The sequence below is a fragment of the Motacilla alba genome, chromosome 4 (genome assembly GCF_015832195.1).
Source record: "Motacilla alba alba isolate MOTALB_02 chromosome 4, Motacilla_alba_V1.0_pri, whole genome shotgun sequence".
NCBI classification, from domain to species: domain Eukaryota; kingdom Metazoa; phylum Chordata; class Aves; order Passeriformes; family Motacillidae; genus Motacilla; species Motacilla alba.
The window spans coordinates 71,717,909-71,730,763 of NC_052019.1; the positions used below are offsets into that span (position 1 = coordinate 71,717,909).

The 12,855-nt window shown below is 45.5% G+C and overlaps 1 protein-coding gene across 5 annotated transcripts in view; it reads right to left on the reverse strand.

The window, feature by feature from the left end:
* ANKRD17 (ankyrin repeat domain 17) overlaps window positions 1–12,855 on the reverse strand; it is a 69,094-nt gene that overhangs the window by 38,754 nt on the left and 17,485 nt on the right. Inside the window, exon 1 of one of the 5 annotated variants that reach the window (XM_038134316.1) lies at window positions 2,916–3,706. The exons of the other annotated variants lie outside the window; for them this stretch is intronic. The gene's annotated coding sequence lies outside the window, so the exon portion shown is untranslated. Of the gene's footprint in view, window positions 1–2,915; window positions 3,707–12,855 lie in introns of those variants that run through there. 5 annotated transcript variants of the gene reach the window in all.

A 12,855-nucleotide genomic window follows, 5' to 3' on the forward strand; every position in this document is an offset into this window, starting at 1 on the left:
ATTTGGATGAACCACACTAGCTCAGACAAGTATTAAAAGACAAAAAAATCCCACCTCTCAGGAAAAAATCTTTTTGTTTATTTTTGGGGCTGGCCACTATTCTCCAGTCTTAAAATCCAACACAACTTCATGTCTCAGCTTTTGTGAGTGAGAACTTTTGCCTTCTATTAGGCAAGGAGCACAATTTAGCACTTGCAAAATTTTCTCCTTGGCATTTGGGCCTTTGTGTTTGAGACTCAGAGGGTATCAAACAGATCCTAAGAGGACCAGAGAAAAGCCCTTCTGAAGAACCTTAAGGACAAGGAACAGCCAGTGGCCATTACCAGGCAGCAAACTTCACCTCCTAAAATAAACCTTACCTGACACTCCTTTTGGATCAGTTCTTTGTGAAGCACTTACTGCCAGTTAGCAAGCACTTTAACAGTTGATTTTTCCCAGCTCCAAAACTTTTGGAGAACAGCAGAAGCTTTTTAAAAACAACAAAAAATTTAGAGTTGACAGTTCTTACTATCTGGTTTTGCAAAGCCACCTTCAGACCAAAACCACAACGATGACCAGGTCACAGTTAATAACCCTTAGTCCTACTTTGCTGACTTCAGCCCCACTTCCCTGCTTGAAGAGCAACCAAGTTTCAGATTCTTTCCTTACTCAGCTAAAAATGACTCCCTTACAGTGAGCAGTTTAAATCCAGATTTCCAGGAGGAACTCCTCATGCCTGACCTACAGCCACACTGCTTTCCCTGGTGCTCCAGCAGCTCCTGTCCGAGATAATCTCAGCTTTCCCTCCAGAAGCATTTCAGCTCTCACACCTCCAAGACAAGGCACTGAAAAACAATTAATCCATCCATCTATCTATCTATTCTTCATACATTACTGAGCATTTCTTGACAGCATATTTTCCACTGTTCACTTCAGGAATACACTCGAAGTCTGTTTCACACAAAAATAGCAGTGTTTACACTATTACCTTGCAAGGGGAACACACAGAGGAAATAAACCCCCACTCCCAGTGCAAGAACAAAGTCCAGCTCTGACTAACAACAGGCTAAGTTCACTTTGCAAGACACTGCTAGGGCTTTTTCATGCCTTATATCCAACCATTTCATGCACATCAAGGGATTCTTGAGGCAGGAGTGAATCAAAACAAAGCAAGGATCATTTGAAATATGACAAACTGGGCCAAGTATTTCAAGCACCAATTTTTCACTTTGGGATCCAAAACACAACATTTAAATTGGCAACCCAAAACCTCTGCAAATTACAAGATACAACACCCCATACAACAGCAAGAACTTCATGTTTGCTCTCCCTCACCCTGCTACCTTTTAGCCTCCAGAATATCACCTCTGATGCTTTCAAAATACATGAGCCCATCTCAGTTTCAGGACAGTTTAGTGGAAAAAATACTCGGATTTGAGACATCAAGACAGAGAAATTAACTTACATGTGTCTTCAAACACAACAATGAGAATGGATTTTGACTTTCACAAACTAGATATTGAGGCAAAGTATAGGGTTCTGCCTTTTCACCCACCTGTTTTCAGGTGAAACTACCACTTACTAACACAGGTTTCAAGGCCCTTTGCAGATCTTCACAGCATTAATAATGCATTTTAGAAAAAATTCCACCCAAGGCTTTACTGAAGCCAAGGCTCTGGCAGTGCCTGTCATTTCTATGGGTCAAACCCTCACCACCACCCCATGAGGATAACATATCCCTGAAGTCTAAGTGAAGGTTTCCTGTCTCCTTACACGAGGCACCATTTTCTTTAGACAGAGATCAGCTCCCTGGTCACTGCAAGGGAAAGCAGACATGGAAGCCAAGCGCAGCAGATGATCAAGTGCCCACTCCATTGCAGCTTTGCAGATTTTGTGTGTTTTCCTCAAATCTATTTCCTAAGAGGAGCAAGCTGTGTGATTCTCACTTGCCCTACCCTGCTACTACAGCAGCACAGGCACCACAGACACCGTCTGACAGCACCACCTCTCCCCAGCACGGTGAGGACTGCTCCCACTGACCCAGGTACACAATCAGATCCCTCGTCTTCTCAACGTGCACTGACCCTCCCCAAACCAAAATGCCTCGTTCAGCACAAATCCAAAGCCCGCCAGATCTGGAACATCTCAAGTATCCTCTTTCATTTTATTCCTTTGACTGTACACTCCATTTCTCTCGCTGCTGCTACAATAACTGCAAGGGGGAGAGGAGAGGGAGGCGAGAGGAGCAGCACGCTGCTGAAATGGCATAACACGGTGCCCACGACTGGCACCAGCCGAGCCTCTGCTGCAGGGACACCTGCATTAGGACTGCAGTGTGCTTCTGATGACGAGACAGGTGCTGAGGTATTCACAGGAAAATTCCCTCCTCTCCTCCGCACGCTGCATTCCCAGCAGCAAACACAGCAATAAAAACAGAGGGGCAGGCACGCTGAAAGCCGTAGCTATGAGAAGGCTGTGAAACCGCAAGGACCAATATTCTTTTCCATTTCAAACCCTCATTCCAAGCACTTGGCATACTTCCACATGAAGCAAATTCATGCATTAACTGGTATTCAGCTGCAACCGTTCATGCGAGAAAAAATTCATGCCAGTGTAAAAATAGCAACACCTCGTCTCACTATCATTTTAACTTCCCTGCCCGAATTTCATATTTATGTGGGGGGGAAAATACACATTTTAGTCTCTGACATGAATAACAAGATATAAACATCACTATAAAAAAAGCCACTGAAACACATACTATGCCTCTGAAAGCTGAGCTTCAGACAACACTGTTACATCAACAACACAAAGCTGCCACATTTTCAATCCAAGCCCTCAACACAAGATCACACCTTCACCCTCCTCCCAAGCCTCCCTCGACCTGAACTTCTGACGGAAAGCCCTTCTTTTGGAGCAGCTTTGAAAGAACTGACCTCAGCAGCAAAGCTTGGACAGTGTATGAGTGACTCCCATGTATCACTGGAGATGTGGTGGTCTGCAGCAGAGCCACAGACGAGCAGCAGCACCGGTAATAAAGGCTCTTCCCATGCCGCTGCAGAACCAAAATGGAAAGCAAGCCCTGCAAAAGACCCAATAGCTGAGGGGCAGCTTCAGCCCATGCAGGCAGTTTTTGCCACCCTGAGCAAGTCACCGGTCAAGTCTTCCTCGCTGTTATATCTACTTAGCAGAGACAAAGCAAAGGGAACACATAATCATGAAGAAGGAGATGGTACCACTGAGCTTCCCAGAATGACCCTCTTCCCTCATTGCCAAAATCCCCAAATGTCACACCTGAACAAATGCAGCCCCCTAAGACTCTCCCTCAGGAACCTGAGGTAAGCACCACCTAAGCTACTTAACAAATTACTTATAGGGCCACTCAAACCAGAACTGCCTCGCCGCAGCCCTGAAAAGCTTAGAGGGGTTACGTTCCTCTGACCCCCAGACTGTGCCACAGGCTCAGCAACCAGAGCTACAGATATAGCACTTTGGAGTTTTCCTGAAGGACAGCTCAAGGACTCTCAACTTCCTTGGATAAGCACATCCCAGGACCATCACCCAGACTCACAAAGATCCTTAAACGTGGCACAGCCAGCTTTGACAGATTCAGCAGTGAGAACTAAGGAAGGCAAAGAACACAAGCAGTACAGAACAAGGTACTTCTGCTGCATGAAGTTGTTTCAACTTGGTCAATCCAGGAATTAAAAACTGGGAAGTACATGAAGCATGACTCTGCTCTGAACAGAAGATTTTAGCCCTGTACCAGAAACACAGCTCGCTGGCAGCAGCGCCAGCATCTGCAGACAATGTGGGCACCGCTGAGAAAGGACTGAGGAGTCCTGCTGTGCACTGTTACATCCTATTCCTCACTGCCCTACTTTCAAGGGACTAATTATTCTCTTAAGCCTTGTTTAAGGAAGGTGAGCTCCCAAGAAAGAGAAAATCCTTCTCTAACAGTTAATCACGTTCCTTTTCCACTGGACTCACCTTTTGCCTTGACTGTCCAAGGATAGATTTGACTAATTCTCAACACAAGACACTTCTAAGCATGCCATGAAGCACCTTGTTACACTGACAGATCCACAGCGACTGACTTGGATCCTCGAAGCATCTTCCTTTAAAATGACACCTGAGGAAAAGGTGAAGCCCTAAAAGAAACCCCAAAACCCTCAGCTGTTAAAAACACAAATGCATTGTTTCAGTTCCATCTCTACAAGAGTCAAGGCTGAAATCCCAATGATAATGTATGATGCTTATCACTGATTAGCTTGAGAGGGCTTTTCTACACATTAGTTGCCTGCAGAGTCTTCAAGGAGAAGCACCTTGAGCTTTCTTCTCACAGCTCAGTAAGCAGCCATTTCTATGCCACACTCACACCTGGCTGCAACAGACCTCCACCCTTCACTGATCCTTTGAAAACTGAGTTTAGCTTTGCACAACTGAAGGTGGAACAACTTCTCACAAATACTTTTTCTGGAATATTTCCCCCATTCCATTTGCCCGGCCTCGTGCACCGTGTCCAAGTTTCAGCTCAGAACTGTGCACACCCATCCATCTCCAGCTGAAACGAGTTGTTTTTCTAAGGCCTGTAGCCCAGCACAGCTGAACAATGGAAACACGACATCCGAACTCCTAAGCGGACAAAGCCAGCAGCAATAAAGCTCTGGGCAGACTGAGCCGTGGGGCCTTGCCTTCACCCACATTTCCTCACAGCACAGCTGAACTTGTCCACACAGAAGCAGCTCTCTCCCATGTGAGCACACGCTCCTTTCTTGCCGTGCAGCCAGCCCTCGGATCAAAGCAGCTCCTCTAGAGCCCATGCCAAGCAAGCTGCTGAACTTAGCAACCGTGCAGATCCAGAGGAAAAAGAGGACAGGCATTTATAGCTCATCATGTCAGTCACAGGCAAGACCACCCTCCTACCCCTCAATCAGAATCATCTACAGCCATCCAAAATCAATTTCCCAAAACGAAGCCTCTGCATAGTGAGTCCTCCCTGACAGAGCATGCTGCATTTTTAAGGGTAAGAAGAGACAAACCACGGACTTTTCCAGTCTTCAACAATAAATGCTCTAAATTTTTACACTGAATGTGCCAGAAAGCATTTCTCAGCCAGCACAGACCTTCAGCAACCAGCCTAGTCAGCTTGGCTGCATTCCTCCTGCATCCACAAGTGACTACGGCAGTAGCACAGCAGCTCCAATTCCCATAAGGAGCTTACTCCTGGTTCCTAACTGTTGTCAGATGACTTATTTCTGTCTGTTTCCCAATTCTGATCCCAAAGTCAAACTCATTGTCAAAACAGAGGACAGCCCACATGCTCATTTATACCACAAAGCTTCCAAACAGAAGAGAGACCTGCATTCCATGGAAATCTGCCGTGCAGACAAGCTATCAAGTCAACAGTATTTCACTTCAACAGTATCAGAAGGCAAGTCAGTAATCCATGTTTGTCCACCTATCTTCATCCCCACACACAGATATTGAGATAAACAGATTGGTCAGATCACAGGACAAGAGAAACAACAGGAGCAGAAACAGAGCATCTGCTATCTCGTATGATGAAGTTATTCTGATTCCCAGTGTCCTCTCTCATGGACTCAAACACCGTCATCCCACCTCTAAGGAGCTCCTTGCCCTCCCCACAGCTTCCAAGGTAACAGCTCTGTTTTCTCCTGGGATGAGGCCCTCCTGACAGCGTTTGCAGAACCCACCACCAGCACCCAGTGGCACCCACTTGTGCAGGACCCATTTACTACCCAGACTGCATCTGGGGTGCACACAAACATGATGCTTCAGCGAATTCCCTTTCCCAACCACAAAGCCATTCAGTTACCACCAAAACGAAGAAAAAACAACTTTCCTGCTGCATGGACGAATAAATATTACTTTTGCAGTAGCGCTTTGAACATTTTCTCATGCCCAAAAACCACCCGGAGAGCTTTCCCTACAACAACTGTCATCCAGCACTGTAGTGTCTCCAAGCTTTAACAGCTCCTGCACATCAGGCTAACATCAAGCAAGAAGCAAAGACACCCACTTTGTTTGGCCTCTGAAAGGATAACAACCAGCACAACAAAATGGCACTTTGCAGTAGGAGCACAGTGGGTTGATGCAGCGCTGGAAATGAACTGTGGCAAGAAATACTGTCACCCAAGACACTCACAAGCCCTGTCTGTGCCTCCGTGGCAGCAGGCTGCCTCCTTGCCTGCGCTCAGGAAAACTCAGATCTGCTTGGGAGGAAAAGACATGTCAGTGGCAGACATCCATCTCTCCCAGCACTGCAAGGAAGAAAAGCTGTTCTCCTCCCACTCCAGTCTGCCTGCTTTGCCCACTGTGCGTAACCCACACTCCCCTAGAACTGTCTTTACTGTCTTTCTCCCCCACAAGACAACACTGGGGATTAAAAGCCTTCAAAAACAATACTGAAAGCACACCCAGGCACCGTTTCTTCTTCCTTGCTCCTGCAAAAAGGAAATGCTCTCAGAGTCTCAATTCTGACCACTCCTGCACACACCCTGCCATGTGCATTGCAGGCACCAGGTCCACAGTCACCCGCAGAACACACAAATTTGTTCAACCATTCACTGTGGCCACTGAGCATAAAACACAGCGAGCAAGTGGCCTCAACTGCACGGCACCAGTTGGGTTTCAAACAGAAATAGTTTTAAGCTGCCCACATGTTTTCTTACACAAATTTGGCAGGCAATCTTTCCCGTCTGTAAGTGGTTTTGGTCGGCTGCTCTTCACAACAGCAAGCAAGTGCTCTGCTCTGGAGGATGAGGCAGCAGAAGGGAAGGAGGACATGTGGAGGAGGAACAGGATGAACACACAAACAGCTACTCTGTTCCAGTCCAGCTCAGAATTCCCTTTGGCATGAATGAAACACTGACGTGTGCACGGGCTTCTTCACAGCAATACAGCATCTACTGGTGAGCAGATAGATTTAAAAAAAAAAAAAAAAAAAAGGCAGGAATGCAAGAAGAAATTTTTTCATCAAGCAATGCCACGTGGAGCTCGGCTTAGTCAGAGCTTTCCTGCCCCATCATCAAAGCAATCAGGAGCACCTGTTCACTGAAAGGACACCCTAGGAGAGGACTCTATCCCTCTCTTCAGGGTCTTAATGCAAAACACAATTCCAAGCTCTGAAAAAGCCAAAGCAATGTGGTTTCTTTGCCCCACAACTCATCTCTCTTGACACCAGGCTCCTTGTCTTAAAGCATGCTACGCTAGGTGACTGACTGATGGACAGGAGATGTGGACTCTAACCCACATTAGAAACAAGAAGCACAACACAACACGGCAGCAATCATTGTTACCAGAAGGACTGAGTTTCCAAACATCTGCCCAATAACAAAAGACGTTGCAGACGTGTGCATTTTGATTGCAGCCTCCCCAAAGCTTAAGTCAAACTGTGAAACCTTCCAGTGTATGAAGGTGTAGCTACCTTTTCCCTCACCTTTACTGCCCAAGCCAGGAAGCAGCAAAGACACCGGCCAAGCTGCTACTGCCTGAAATTCACCAGCACAGCAGAACCTGGAGACTCCAGAACGGCTCCCTAAGGAATGGGCTTGAACTGAGTACCAGCCAAACGAGGCAGGGCTAAGGTCTCCCCAAAAGATCAAACCTTAGGCGAGATTCAGCTTATGGCAAACCACAGAAATGCCATTTCTCTTCCTGTGCAGGTGACTTCCATCAGAACTTGCTTTTATCCTGCCTCCACAAGTTCTGCAGCCCACATCCAGTTCAACCTATCAGGATCTGGGGAGAGCATAGGAGAAACCAGAGGTCCTTAGAGGACATCTCCATTTCTTCATGCAATAATCTTGCTGAAATAATTATTGATACTACAAAGCGCTGATATCCCTCATCATGCAGCATAACCAAGTTCACGTATTAAGTAGAGACTATTAATAATGTTAACCAAATATAGTTTGGGAAGATATGACTACTTAGGTCAAGAGCTTTGAAATGACTTCAAGTTATTCCAGTTTAATGCATTCGCATTTATTCCTGTCCTGTAATTGAAGACACGGCTGTGCCACTGTCCCAAGCCACCAACCACACTCACGCACACAAAAATGAACCCAACAAAGGAGTGAAATGAACCAGCTGAATCGTAATGCAGATTTCCTTCCCTTTTTTGGCATTTTCAAGGCAAGTATTTTTTTCAATGAAGGAACCAGCATGGCCTAGTTCACCAATCTTCTCTTACGACGAGAAGTGAAAGGATAAAGTTACAGCAGGAGACAGTTGGATTCAGTATCTGATTAGAATTCCTATTGTTACTGCCTGGGGAACTGAGCACAGAAGGAATTATTTCTAATAATTTCAACTCATTTGGTTAAAATTCTGACAAGCTTGACAGTCCCTGAATTCTTCCTTCAACACAAACTACTGTTAGGCATATCTAATAAATGAGTTACAATTTTTTTTGCTCTATTTGGCACACCCAACTGAAAGCTGCAGCATACTGAAAGGGTTTGAACAGTTTTAACATATGGTGAATGAACAGACTCGTGAAGGTAGTTAAAGCAAGACACAAGCAAGACTAAGTCCAAATATAACTATTTTCTCCATCTTATCAAAAAAAAAGGTTCTATTTAAAAAGAGTAAATCAATGTTTAAGGGCAAAGACAGCAAGTTTAAGTGGAGTCTTTGCTTTGCAGTGTTTGCTTCCCATGTTAGATAGAAACATCATGTGCCAATTTCCTTGCAGTCAACACGACAATTTCCATTTCTACTCTCTGCTTAATGCTTCCCATCACATCTGCTCCATGAAGATATTTAATCTTATTTATTCCATATTTACATGGCCATTAAGTGACAGAGAACAACTATTTATACCAGCCAGTTCCCTGGATTTCCTTCTTGCAGGATTCTGATGCCAAGGCAGTGCAACAGGTTGTTTGGAGTGTGGGTTTCAGCTTCAGACCATGTGACTTCCTATCTGTCAACACAGCCAGCAAATTCCAGGGAGGCAAAGATCTGAAGAGATTTCAGGCACATGCAGAAAAAAAGTAACAAGCACCTCAGCCGTGGAAACAACCTCTTTAAACATTTCTATGAACATTTCAAGACAGGATGCATGAAGGGGTGGGAGAAAAAAGAAAAACACCTGTCTGAAATATCCCTCTCAATTCTCTCACTGTTTTTTGATTCAGGTTGATCAATTTCAACCGAGACCTTAAAAGATGCAGGTCCAAAGAGACCTTGGCTGTTCAACTGATCCCACCTGCTGGTCAAGTCCTTGGCTAAACCTTCCCAGCTAGTAAGACCCTCACAGACAGACACAAGCACTGAATGATACTGGCCTTTTAAATACAGTTACCCAGTATGAAGCCAGTTACTTAGAGGTTTCTCACACAGTAATTGCATTTTCATATTACTGTTACAGAAGAAGACACAGCAATAAAGCATAAACAACAACAATGGCTCCAAATTATACCATGAAGTCTGTAACCACTCCCTGCCAGTCAAGAAGAAACAGGTTAAGAGTCAGAGGAATTCTATCTATGAGATTTTCCATCCCATTGGGGGCTGGGACTAGATGTGGCCCCGACTTAGTAATGGTGCCCCAATGAAAGGGATACTACAGCAGGGCTCCAGCTTACTCAGAAATAAGGCACAGAGAGGCTGTCCTGACAACCTCTGAACAACTCCAACAACTCAGCTGGATTTCGAGCTGGACCTCAGAGGGGAGTGAGACCTCCATGGAAGCCTCTGAGTCCCTTCCAACTCAGGAGAGTCTATGACTGAAATCACCAGGAAACACTGGAGCACACAGCAGCCAACGCCAACTTCATTTGGGAAAACTCTTTTTGAAGACAAGAAAACAGGTAAAAAGTAAACCTGACAAGATTACTGAGACAAACTGTGAGAAAGAAAACAGGGAAAGGATTAGCCTGTTTAAGAGCTGGAACGTGGGAAAGCTACTAATGCCCCAACACTGCAATATAATGCTGATTTTAATCTTCAAACCAAGAGACTACAGTGTTTATAAATATTGAAAGACTTGGCCTGTTAAAGAAAAGAAAAATTGCCTTGCAGAGGCCTCCCTGACCTCTGAACGTGCACTGTAGACACGACTCTGCTACTCAGTGTTTGCTCTCGCTGCCACCAGTGTTTCATGGAGCACCTGTGTGCTTCGGCAGGGCAGTCTCTGCTCCGTGTCCATCTTGTGGTCAGCACCTGACCCGTGCTCTGCTGTCCTCACTGTGCTTCAGCTACACAACCCAAGGTGTAACACCTGATCCTTTCAGATCACCTCACCTCTCACCTGCACCACTGGCAGCCACATACAAAGCGGGATCTCGGCATTATTCAATTATCCCCATGACTCCAGCATGAAACCAAATTTAAAAAACCCTTCTGAAGTCGGGAAATACTCCGAATGTCACAGTAACAAACAGAGCTTTTTGCACAGTGATTTTGAGTTTCCGTTCAAAGTAGGTAGAAGATATCCACCCTAAGCTAGAAAGCTGCAGGACACAAAAGCACTGAGCATAGAGCAATCCCCACGTGTGGGCCTGCACTAGACCCCAGCCTGCCTCCCTAAAGCCACGCACAAATGAGCTTTCAAAGGACCTGAAGGGTCAGAGCACATGGCTGCTGCTCTTGAAAAGCCTCAAATCAACACAAGGAACATCAATTTACCTCTCCACTGTCATAAGCTTCCTAAGTGGATTTCTGAGCTACGAGCCTGAGTTCAGCTCACAACACAGACCATGTCCTCATCTGTCAGCACTGAACTTAGCTCCTATTCTCCCACCCGAGGACTGATCTTGACTAACTCAAGCACCAAAACCACAACTACAGGTGTACACCATACCAAGGTCTCCTGTAACGCAATTACTTCTCCCCTGGCACGTGCAAGCCAAAACCTGAGAGCTTAAACCCACATGAAAAGCCTTGTGTCAGTCAAGTCTCACATCAACACACACTTATGGTCAGCATACAGGAGAAAAGAGCCAAGCAGCAAACTGCAGGTAACCCCACAGCGCTGGCATTTGGTTCACCTGTATCCCTACACAAAGCTTTCAAGGCCAGATTCTAGTGACGGAGCCGAGACAATGCTCCTCTTCAGCTGAAAGCAGCACAGCCCGCTCCACTTCTGCACCACCTGCACCTTCTTCGAAGGTGGCCCGAGCGCAGGGCAGCCAGGACGCTGTGTGAAACCCTCGGGGCTGACAGCCACGTCTGCCTGCAGCTGCACTACATTTGCTGAAGACTTATCTCGTTTTAGCATTCACAAGTGATTTTGGCCCCAGAAGCAGCCCTTGCAGTAAGGACTGCAAACACCATCTGAACCTCGGGCTCTTTGGTAGCTGGACATAACTAGCACACTACGGAAAACACCCTTTTTTCTGCTTTTAAATTACAAGCAGCTTAGGGGGAAAACGTTCTTGAAGATTTCATGAAGAGGCAAGGCCTGATGATCACTCCAAACTGAAAAAAATACTAAGCAGTACCAATTATTTTCAGAACAACAGAGATGACAGATCTGCTGCCCGAGCAAGAGCAGCGCTCTCTGTCTCCACACTGCTGCCTTTGAACGAGCACCAGAAACTGCTCCGTGGGAGAAAAAAAAGCCCTGAAACGGGAAAATAAGACACTCACTGTAAACAGACTGCTGGAAGTTACAACAGAAACAAGTTTGGAGGGAACTGTAAATTGTACCTGTGGACATGGCTTCCAGTGATGTGCGAAGAAACCATGAACAGATTGCACTGCCACCAGAGTACCTGGGAGATCCATGAACTGGCTCAGCCACACTTCACACACAACTCAAGCCAGGCAAGCCATACCTGATTCCTGAGGGTGTTTTTTACCTGGATCCAGCTGGTGTTGAGAACAGGAACTGAATGTGAGACAAAATTGTCCAAAGAAAAGCCAACACATCCAACTGAGAAGCAAGATGTAATGGCTCATTTCACACAAGCCCAAATTCTGTTACAGTGACAAAATTAACTTCCCAACTGTCCTTCCAACCTGGACTACTGATAAGCACCATGTACCTTATTAATTTCACATACTATGAAGCTACATATGGCAACTGTGGTTAAAATAAAGAACAAAAAAAATTAAAAAAAGAAAAAGCTTTCAGTATGCAATGAGGCAAGTGAAGTACTGAAATATTTATTTGATGGCACAAAGCCCAGTTCACAATTGCTCTTCCTACCTCCCCACACACAGATATTGGCGAAAATGTCTTGCTCATACACCTGTGCCAGTTTATCCAGCACAAAGTGAACAGCTGAGTTAATATTCTGGATGTAATTATGTTAAACAGTTCCAAAGTCCACACAGAAGTTAACAGCAAGTATTCCTATTGATCAAAAATTTTAGGGTAACCTAAGCGTGGCTACCACAGGAAAAAGCCCACAGGAGAAGGACTGCTGGAAGCACTATTTTGTCAGGATTCTGACAGCAGCTAATAAGGTTGCAGCTTCTCGTTACAATGAAGAACGCATGCAAATATTCTGACAAGTCATCCGGCAATGTTTTTGCTTGCAAAACCTGAAAAACCACAGGAACAAGAAAAAGGTATTGCATTAAACAGTTGGGAAGATCATCTCACTCCAGCCCCTTGCCATGGGCAGGGACACCTTCCACCATCCCAGTTTGCTCCAGGCCCTGTTCAGCCCGGCCTTGGACACTTTCAGGGATAAGGCAGCCACAGCTTCTCTGGGCAACCTGGGCCAAGGAACATTTCCCTGAACTATTACAGCAAACATAACCTGTAATAGAGAACTGCTTCACTCTGTGACTTCTTGGCTGGCCTCCCCATTCGGCTGAAAGGTTACTTCCAGCCTACCCTCACAGGAAGAGATAATGCCATTTATTTCATAATAAATTACTGCTGCAGAGGGA